Raw genomic sequence first — 10,632 nt, 5'->3', positions numbered from 1 at the left:
GCTTTGCTAGAGGGAAAAACAACCTTAGCTTGACAAAAGCTAGGCCTTCAGTAATCTGTGAGTTTTCTTTAACATATGGAAATCCCTTTAAGAAACTTCCTCTTGGGGTGCCTGGGTGGCTCAGTTGGTTAAGCTTCCGACTCAGATCATGATCTCATGGCTCAGGAGTTTGAGCCCCAGTCACACTGAGGGCTGACAGTTCAGAGCCTAGAGCCGGCTTCTAGGATTCTGTATCTTCCTCTGTCTCTGCCCCTCCTCTGTTCATACTCTGCCTCTCTCCCTCTCTCTCTCTCAAAAATAAATAAAACATGAAAAAATTTAAAAAGAAAAAAGAAACTTCCTCTTGAATTTATTTCCCCCAACTCCACAGTATAGCATCACCCTTCACAATTCTCATAGAGCTCTTTGTGCTCATGGGTCTTATCCCCATGCTTTAATAATAATATCACCTTTTTACACTAACTATGTCTTTAAAAATTCTTTCTTGTACATGAGCTCTGAACCCCCACCACTACTCCGAAGCCCCATCATTCTTCATTTTGGATATTTAAGGGTGTTCTGTAAGCTTAGATGTTATGTATGAGAAAAAAAAAAGTGGCTGTCGTTAAATGAAAGAAACATTTTCTATATGTCCAAGTGTATAATAATTTTGTATTTTTTTTCATAGTATAAATAAGATAAATTCTTATTCTCAATAGCAGAATTTTATGAAATTTTAGCATCATTGAGAATTGAGACTTATGTGTAGTCTTGGTTTGGGTCTTATGACTTGCATTATCTTTTTTTTTTTTTTCTGAGAGAGATCAAGAATGAGAATGAATGGAGGAGGGACAGGGAGAGAGGGGAAAGAGAGACTCCCAAGCAGGCTCCACACTGTCAGTGCAGAGCCCAATGCTGGGCTTGAACTCATGAATCATGAACTATATTAGATCATAACCTGAGCTGAAGTCACTTAACCAACTCAGCCACCCAGGTGCCTCCTAATCTTGATATTTTTTGTGAGCAAAGCTTGATGAAAGTTAAAATCATTATGTGGACTCTAATGAATGTATTTTATGGACATTATTACAACTACTTAAATCTTACATTAATCTTATGAAATAAGAATTATTAACATTTCACAAGAAAATAAAAGCTCTGAAAGACTACATAACTTGGATGAGCTACAAAGTATCTGAGGGTGAGGATTCAGACTCAGTCCTCTACCCGCACAATGCCTATGTTCAGAAACACTCATCATTACTATTTTTGAAATACTTCTGCCCATGATCTTAGATTCAGGTTTTTTTTGGCATTGTTTGTTGTTAGCATTCACACTTTAAGATACTTTAAGAAACAAATGTTAGCAGTTTTATCTTTGTTTTTGTTGAACCCCTAATCCTTGACTTCTATCCTTTAATTTTTCTTGCAATAATCTGAAGTCAAAGGGCCAAAAGTAGTGTATCAAAAAGTAGATTGGGTTAAAAAGTGCCCCCTTCATTCTTTGCTTTTCTCAGAAAACAGAGAAATGACATGTGCTTTATTTCTTTTTTGCTCCATTGATACCTCTTGGTTGGGGTGGGGATTACTAGATAGGATTGTTGTTTGAATAGTGTGGAAAATTGCCCCTCATGTGAGTAACCACTATCCTAAGACTAACCACACTTCAACTTGAGAGTAGGCATCAAGATTTTAAATCTCTATTCATTATTTCTTTTAGTTTAGTGTCTATTTACCTACAGTATGTGTTCCATTAGTCCAAAGTTTCATTCATCATATAGCATCTAATAGAATGCCTGACACTTTATAGATTGACTAACATCATTAAGTAGTGAACAGGCTAGATAAAATATAACTAGTTGGTATTATGCACACACATTAGTTTGTTGATATAAACAGAATTTTCCGGTTAATTCACAGGACAGGGAGAAGAAAGGAAGAGTTGATTACTGCCAGTTATTATGTCCATGTTTTCTAATGTCAAGATTTCATTAAACGTCTGTGATTTCCTGTGGCTTTTCTGACATTATTCAGCATAATACAAATAGTACTTTCTTCATGTGTAACAAATAGTCTAAACACAAAACCTGTAGTATTTTTATTTACTTGCCTTTGAAAAAATAATGGAAAGAGCCTGTAGTTGTAGTTCACATGATAACCAGACAACCATGAAGAGCCTTGCTTTGGAAGGTCAGTCTTTGGCACACTTCTTTAGTTGGATCTCTCATCCTTTTCTAGTTTATTATTCTTCCTTTTCTTTTTGTTCTTTGCCCCTCTTTCTTCTAACTGCTCTTTTATTCTTACCGTCTACCAGGTCTTTAGACTGATTAGCAGCATTCCGTGGGTCTGGATCAGCCCTGGTGGCCCTTGGGGCTGATGAGCTGTAAAGAACCATATGGTTGATCAAACCCAGGTTGGAACTATCAGCACATACCTTATGTGTGATTGCTATTTGGGGTTATTTTTCTTTTTTGTATTTCTGATTAATGACTTTTATTGTGCTAAATTTATTAGTTACTTGTTTAAACACTTAGGCAACTGCAATTCTCTAACTTAGGATAGAAAACCATATATGTAAATTTGAAGACTTCTTTTGAAAAAACATTTTAGATGAGTCTGAGATGAGACACAAAATATTCCAATCCTACTCAAACTAAATACCAGCAAAAACAAACTGTGCTTTTTGTTCCTTCTACCTACAGAGCAGCTACTGAAGAGTGAAATAGTGTACATTAGCATTATATTGTACATTTCTGTTTTTTGAATGACTTATAGTTTTATGTGAAACTGTAGAAGGTAAAATAAATTATTTTTATAGCCCTTAATCTTGTCACTTATTTTGAAATGCACTGGAAAATACTACTGTAATAGTTTCATAGCCTCCACTTTTTTCACAATATCTTTTCATTTATGATGTTCAGTGTTAGTAATACATGTAAAATGTCCTTTTGAAAATTTTTTAAATGTTTATTTGTGTGTGTGTGTGTGTGTGTGAGAGAGAGAGAGAGAGAGAGAGAGAGAGAGAGAGAGAGAGAAACAGAGCACAAGCAGGGGAGGGGCAGAGGGAGAGGGGGAGATACAGAATTGGAAGCAGGCTTCAGACACTGAGCAGTCAGCACAGAGCCTGATGTGGGGCTCAAACTCATGGGCCCTGAGATCATGATCTGAGCCAAAGTCGGATGCTTAACTGACTGAGCCATCCAGACACTCCAAAATGTACTGTTTTTTAAAAACTTTTAAAAATGTTTATTTTTGAGAGAAGAGAGAGCGAGCGAGCAAGTGCACATGCAAGCAAGTGGGGGAGGGGCACAGACCCAGGGAGACACAGAATCCAAAGCAGGCTTCAGGCTCTGAGCTGTCAGTACAGAACCCTATGGGACTGAAACCCACAAACAGCGAGATCATGACCTCACCTAAAGTCATCCAACTGAGCCACCCAGGCACCCCTAAAATGGAGAGTTTTGTATCATATAAGTTAATAATGATGTAGGTACAGATGATGTATCTTGTGAACAGACCCTGTAAACTTACAATATCAATATAGTTCTATAAATGTATTTTGTATTCCTTAGGATTCTCTTAATATTTTCTTCTCTCTAGCTTTATTGTAAGAATATAGTATATAATATATATAACATACAAAATATGTGTTAATTGATTGCTTACATTATTGCTAAGTTTTCCAGTCAACAGTAGGCTATTAGTGGTTAGGTGTTTGGGGAATGAAAGGTTTATGTGGATTTTCGACTGCACTGGAGGTCGGTGCCCAGAACCCTTAAATTGTTTGAAGGTCGGCTGTACTGGTAATACTAACTTCATGTGATTGTTGTGAGAGGTCAGTGAAAATATATGAGTAAAGCTCTTGTCATAATGTTTGTTTATGTTGTTATTGGCATAATAAAAGCTTCCTTCATATGTGTTATGAAGATTTGTGATGTAACCTACAAAATTCCTAACACATAATTTGCCATTCAATGAGCAGGACTGCAAAGGGCTACAAAAAGATGAGTAATTACAATGATTAACCACAATCATAACAAAACACATGAGATAATCACAAGTACTGGCATTTCAACAAATATATTACCAGAAAGTGGAGGAGAGGGAGAGGTAAATAAACGCTCTTTCAAGAAACAAAAAAAAAGTACTATAAGATATGCCATAAACAGAAAAAGAGTATATGTGTGTTTTTATACACATAAACATGTATATTCACATTTGTTAATAAAGTCAGCTTTTTATCTGATCTCCTAATATGATAATCATGGTCCATTTTTTTGATTTTCCCATCACTTTAAGTGCTAAGTGAACGGCAGTAGATATTTTGATGTTCACGGTGTCACCTTAATGCACATAGTCAAAATCTTAAAGAATCAATGATACTATTATTTCCGGTGCCTTTTCTGTAGTCAAATCTTCAAGTTTAACAAAAAGTTAAATTGATCGTCTACTCTAAGTTAATATAACTACAAAGTATCTCTTTGATATGATTGTGACAATTTAAGTGTATGCATGTGTACACGTATATGTGTATGTATATATGTGCATATGTGTAAGCTTGTATGTATGCTTATCAGTATAATATAAGACCTTAGATTTTGGCTATGACTGTATTAATGTACATACTTCAGATGGCTAAAGCACCTTATCATAAACCTATGAATGGCTTTACTGATATTATTTTGACCGAATGCTTCAAAGATGTTCTTCAGAATGGAGCAGAACATTTAAAGATGTTCTGTACATTTTGAACCTGACCTAGTGCCATTTCCACAGAGACTCATTACCCAGGGATGACTTCACTGGGGCATGTGCCTGAGTGGTAAGCAGCAACGTGATGAATGCGGCCATACTAACTATCTCTCTGTGAAGTATATTTTTAGGTTCAATGAGAAATAGTTTTCTAACTTCTGCATAGCTGCTTTTTGAATAACTTTGAGTTTAATCAGGAAAAAAAATGAGAGTGGCAATGTTGAGAAAATGGAGTCTATTACTCACACAGAAAGCAAAGGCAACCCTTACATAGCATTTCATCTTCTGTGTTAATCTTCTCAAATCTTTCATGCTATGTGTTAAGTGGTGCAGGAGGGAAATGCTATTAAGTTAATATCCTAAGAGCTGGCAGTACAACTCCATTTAGAAGGGAAAAAAATCTATTCTTTAAAAAAAAAAAAAACCTTGATAAGTAGTTGTTGAGTTAATTCTTTTGAAACACATAGAATTGCTAAACTATCATTTTCAGAAGTCCATCACAGAGCTCTCATATATAGAATATTCTGAGTACAGAATATTCTGGATGATGAGCACAGGCCACGTATCTATGCATGTGGTTATAGGAAGAGAGCTGTGTTGTCACTGGAGAAGGATTATCTATCCAGAATGCTAGGTTAAAATACGTAATGGGTTAATGTTCCACAGGACAATGGCCTATAACCTTGAGGATTACTTTTTCTACCAGACAGGTATCTTTTACATTTATATCAGACAAAAATCTCCAAGTTAGCACGTAATTGCCTTCTCTGGCTTTTAATTAAAAATATATTCTAAATCAATCAAGGATACAGTCTCTTAGGTAATTAAACAGTCCTTAGATGGCTGGCTTAAACAATGCTCCAATGTGGAATTCAAAGATTTGCTGCTTTCTCTTTATCTTATTTCTAAGTTGTGAACCTTTTTTTGTTCCTTAACAGAAAAGTCACTGATGTGTAAGTAGCACTCTATAAATGTTTAAAAACATGGGAAAATGGGTTAGGAGGTGACACACTGGGAGCTTATGTTTCAGGTTGAGATTAGAGAATAAAACCCACCTGCATAAAATACAATCTCTTTTTTATTTCCAAAAGGGAGGGGAGTTGAGTAATGGAGAAGGGACTAGAAGCAACACAGTCAGGGAGAAAACATGAGATTGAGCCCGACCTCAGGGAAGGTCAAGAGAAACCAATAGTTGTGGCATTACCAAAAGGAATTTTGGAAACAGAAATATCTAAGACTTTTGAGTTTTTGTACTGTGTGGTAGTTGATGAAATCTATTTCTCTTGCCTGTCATTCTTTAGTAAATTCTGTGCTCAGGGTTGTTTCGTGTGCCTTTTAATTTTATACTTATTTATTTTGAATGTTTATTTTTAAGAGAGACAGACAGACCGTGGGTCAGGGAGGGGCAGAGAGAGGGAGACATAATCTGAAGGAGGCTGAGCCCGGCTTGGGGCTGGAACTCACAAACCATGAGATGATGACTTGAGACAGTCAGACACTTGGAACAACTGAGCCACCCAGGTGTCCTCCTTAATTTTCTGCTTAGAAACTGGTTACCAGTGACCTTCATAGATTATTCATTTATAATTCATTTCTGGATTAACAGCTTTTGAACCCAACTATATGCTAAGCATGTATGATTTGTTGGACACACAGTGTTGAATCAAAACAAAAAATGCCGGGGCGCCTGGGTGGCTCAGTCGGTTGAGCCTCCGGCTTCGGCTCAGGTCAGATCTCAGGTTTGTGGGTTCGAGCCCCGCGTCGGGCTCTGTGCTGACAGCTAGCTCAGAGCCTGGAGCCTGCTTCCAGTTCTGTCTCCTTCTCTCTCTGCCCCTCCCCCTCTCATGCTTTGTCTCTCTCTCTCTATCAAAAATAAATAAAAGATTAAAAAAATTAAAAACAAAAAAAACCAAAAAATGCCTTTACGGAGCTCAGAGTCAGGCCGTATATAGATAAACACTTAAATATATTATTATAATTTTTGATCACAGATATAAAGATGAACAGGATTCACTGATAGGGATGAGTAGGTTTAAAGATCTATTTTAGTGGTACCATCAAGGAAAGTCCATTTAGGGGGAGGCCTGAAGCAAAGGCCATTCAAAAAGAGGGAGAAGGTGTCTGTGCCTTGGTTTCTACCAGCTGCCCTAACAACCACAAACAGAGTGGCATAAAACAACAGAAGCGTATTCTCTCTTATGAAGCCCAGAAGTCAAAAATCAGGATGTCAACAGGGCTGTTGCTTTCGGTGGCTCTCAGGGAGGAAAGATCCATGCCTCTCCTAGATTCTGGTGGCAGCCTTGACATTCCTTGGATCGTAATTGCACTGCTGCATCTCTGCCTCTGGTCCTCTGCCCTTGAGCGTGTCTGTGTTACCAGTCTCCCTTTGCCTTTGTCCTGTAAGGAAACTGTCACTGGATTTAGGGCACTGCCTAAACTCAGGGTGAACTGTATTGAAATTCTTAGTTACCTCTGGGCAGTTGAACCCACTGTACTAGCCAGAGGGATTAATATGTGCCAAGACAAGAACGTGGCAAAGAGCTTGCCATTTTTAAGAAGAGAAAGAACATTCTGGGTGAGAGGAAGACAAGTCGTGGTGCAGTTGATGTGGTATCAATGTTGTCTTGTTGTCAGTGACTAGAATGTGAAAATAAGCCTTTTGTGAACTTGGAGCCAGATGGGGCTTCACAGTGGCCTGGAACAGGGATTGAAGTTATCTGTGAAATTCACTTGATATTCAGGTTACTAATATTTATTTCTTCTATCCAGTATTCTTAAGTGTCTTGTAACTTAATGAGCTTACTCTAAGTGGGTATGTTACAAACTTATTTGTAAATTATCTCCAAAATTACCACTTGTGCTTGTCCATTATAAAAAGGTCATTTCTCAATGGACCTTGCTTCTCTTGTTGTGACAGTGTCCCATTTCTGAGGCCACTGGCTAATGGTATATTTTCTATTTCACATTTATGAAACCTAAGGCACAATGCAACAGTATTCTCCAGGTTATACAGACCAAGCCTTGTCCTGTGATGTCTAAATATGTGGCACTACAAATAATTTTTATAGTTGTCAACAATGTGAAAATCCCCTTTAGGGTCCTTCTTTAAGATATGCCAGTGGAATTCAGTTTAGAGTACAAAATAACCTGTTTTGGAGTCATACTGAATCTGAAAAATTCCTATCCAAGTAAATCTCTTATCAGTTTTTTTGCCTATTAAGGATTTCATTTTAATCTCTTTACTCCATGAGCACCACTTGATATAACTGAGGACAACCTATAAAAAGGTAGTAATATATAACTGATTATAGATGATGGCTTTATTAAATACAAACAAAAAAGAGACTTCTTTTACCCTCTTAAATGTGACTTTCCAGTGTCCCAATAGCAACCCTTCCTCTAGGTAGTTTCAGAATCATTTGTGAGCATTTTAGGGTATGTATCTTTAATATTTTCAGCCACTAATGTCAATGCTGAAATCCTAGTAATGTTAGTAAACCTCTTTAGGAACTTTTCTAATTAAATGATTGTATTTTTTGCATTTCTGAATAGTTTACATTGGCAACTTCTGCTTATAATTTCATCTAAAAATAATTTAGCTGCAGAATCCCTATAGAGAAAACCACTGAATGAATAGTCTAAGTGTTGTTGAGAAAATACTTGAGAAATAAGATATAAAGTCACTTCATTCTAACATATACCTGAGCACCTTCCTTCTGTGAAGCAAAATGGAAATAAACATGAGAAAAATTACGGTTGGTCTTTTTGTCAGGCAGTTGAAGGACTTAAAAAAATAATCTATAGGAAAACATAAATCTGGACTCTAAGAGTGTTTTCCCCAAATATGCATTGATTATGTGGACGCACATTGAGGGACTTTGGAGGCATGTAATTTTTTAATAATTTAACTGGAAAACTGGGCCAAATGACAATTTAAAAATAAAAAGCACTGCAGGTGAGTTAATTTATTTGACTAAGGTGCTTAGAGATCAATGAAAAGAGCTGGAATACAGCTTTCTATGAAAGAGCAAATGAGAAATACCTCACTGCCAAAATGAAACCTGATCAAAATCGGTAGTTTGGGAAGTAAAATTGTTTATTAAGACAGCATTTAAACATAGTTAAGGAAATAGCCATGCCTTATGAAAAATGTGAGGTTGTGTGGAATAATTTACAGAATAATATTTTGCAGAAACATTTGGTAAATCATGCTCATGTTAGATTTATATTTTTCTTTAAAATATAAACAGCTACGTAAGAGAATTATCCCTTAAGAGAAGTACAAGTTACTGGTTTTTTGTATTTCTTAGATTTAACTTGAAGTTTGTTAGTCAGTTAAATGGCTTTGAATAATGAGACAATTGGATTAAAGCAATATTCTATTATTTTAAGTCTATCTCTGTTTTGTAACTTTCATTTCCCGCCCCCCCCCCCGCCCTTTTGGAGAAGTAAATGTATGTTTCTGGTGTTGGGACATTATTTAGAAAAGAAGAAAAAAGCAATAATAGAAATTGTCATTTTTTTCACTTCTCAGTGTCCTTTTATTTATTTATTTTTTATGTTGATTCATTTGTTTTTTGAGTGAGTGACAGAAAGAGAGAGAGACAGAGCATGAATGGGGCAGGGGCAAAGAAAGGGAGAGACAGAATCCAAAGCAAGCTCTAGGCTCCAGACTGTCAGCACAGAGCCTGACGCGGAGCTTGAACTCACAAACTGCGAGATCATAACCTGAGCCGAAGTCAGACACTTAACGAGCCACCCAGGCATTCCTCACAGAGTCCTTTTAAATAAATAATAGTAATCAAACAACTTAAAAACTTTTGATTAACAAACACTAAAATAAGAGCATGGCATCTTTAGGTTTTTTAATTGATAATTTATCCTTTATAGAAAGCTGGGGAGAGTGAGGGACACAAATCATGAAAGACTATTGAATACTGAAAATGAACCATGGACTGAAGGGGGAGGGGGAGGGAGGGAAGGGGGTGATGGTCATGGTGGGGGGCACTTGTGGGGGAGAAGCACTGGGTGTTATATGGAAACCAATTTGAAAATAAACTATTAAAAAATCTAAAAAAATAATTTATCCTTTATAGAAAAGCTAATTAAAGGACTTATTTTTCTTTCACAGACAATTCTGTTTGTAAAAATTTAATATTAAAATTGGGACAATAGGTATAGTGAGGTTATAATTAATAGACCATATAAAGAAACATGTCGTACGGGGCACCTGAGTGGCTTAGTGGTGTAAGCCATCTGACCCTTGATTTCGGCTTAGGTCGTCATCTCATGGTTTGTGAGATGGAGCCACATGAGGGGCTCTCTACTTTCAGTGGGGAGCCTGCTTGGGATTCTCTCTCCTCCTCTCTCTGCCCCTCTCCTGCTCATGTCACTGTGCTTGTATGCCTCAAAATAAATAAACTTAAAAAAAAAAAAAAAGGAAAAATTATCCTAGTCTTTTGGCTCTTCCTTCTGATTTCTGAGCAGTCATCTCCTTAGCCGTTCTAGTGTAATTGGTTAATTAGCTCTCTAAAAGCAAAGGAGAAAAACTGAAGCTCACTGGCATCCTTTCTCTTAATCATCTTGTTCTCATTCTACTGGCCTCATTTTCCTTTTGGTTAAAAATAAGTTAGAGGCTTTTATACTTCTGATGGCTGTAAAAATGTACTGCTCAGCAAGGTAAGAATTTAGGATTTAGTATGATGTATTTATTTATTACAGATTATTATTATCAGCTTACAGATTATTCTTTATTTAGAACTTTCAAAAAACTGGACTGGATAAGTTAAACAGGCAAGCAAAACTTTATTCAAGATTATTGAAACAGGTCAAGACTTGAAGTTAGGGGAGAGAGATGGAATTCAACTCGGCTCAAAAAGCTGAAGAGTTTTAAAACACTGG

Source organism: Suricata suricatta, chromosome 2 (assembly GCF_006229205.1).
Source record: "Suricata suricatta isolate VVHF042 chromosome 2, meerkat_22Aug2017_6uvM2_HiC, whole genome shotgun sequence".
Classification (NCBI taxonomy): Eukaryota; Metazoa; Chordata; class Mammalia; order Carnivora; family Herpestidae; genus Suricata; species Suricata suricatta.
This window is presented reverse-complemented; position numbering follows the sequence as displayed.